A 717-nucleotide genomic window follows, 5' to 3' on the forward strand; every position below is an offset into this window, starting at 1 on the left:
GCCACCTTCCTCGGCAGTCGCACGGCCTGGCCGGCCACCCCTCATGCAGCGGCGAGACGGGTGCATCCTGTTCATGGCTTCCACAAGACCACAATGAATTGCACCCATGTACCAATAGAAATTCTTGAGACTTGTGCAAGTAGTTTATCACCTCTTTGGAACGTGGAACATACGGAAGAAGGATCATAATTCTTACTGCAAGATCTACAAACGAACTTGTTATTTAAATTAGACATGCTCCATCTTATAGATAACCGTGTATGGCTTTAAGGCCTTGGAGGCGCAGTGGATCCCGGTCTTTGCCGGTTGAAGGGCTTCTACTTTGTTCGTATTATTATTTTTGTTTAGGATTTGTGTCCTGCTCAGAAAGACAGGAAGGCAAGGCGGCTGCAGCGACGCCCTGAAGATGGAATAAGTTTCTCTCCACCTAGCCCCCGTCCCAATGAACATGTGGAGTTGTGTCTTCAACGGATCACATGAGATTCTGTCAGGTTTTTGTCCCCGGTAGATCTGCTTGGATTAGGTCTTCGTTCCTCTATGTTCATGTGTCAGTAGGTTGGATCCTTTCGATATACGCTTCTCTTCGACTATGATTGATGTTCTCGTGCACTGGTTCTTTAGGGTCTTAGCACGATGACTTCCCAACTATCTACTGAAACAAGGTTTGTCCGGCTCCGGCAAAGGACGGACAATGACCGTGATGCCCCTTCAGCTCGC

The sequence above is a fragment of the Triticum dicoccoides genome, chromosome 3B, assembly GCF_002162155.2.
Source record: "Triticum dicoccoides isolate Atlit2015 ecotype Zavitan chromosome 3B, WEW_v2.0, whole genome shotgun sequence".
Lineage (NCBI taxonomy): Eukaryota > Viridiplantae > Streptophyta > Magnoliopsida > Poales > Poaceae > Triticum > Triticum dicoccoides.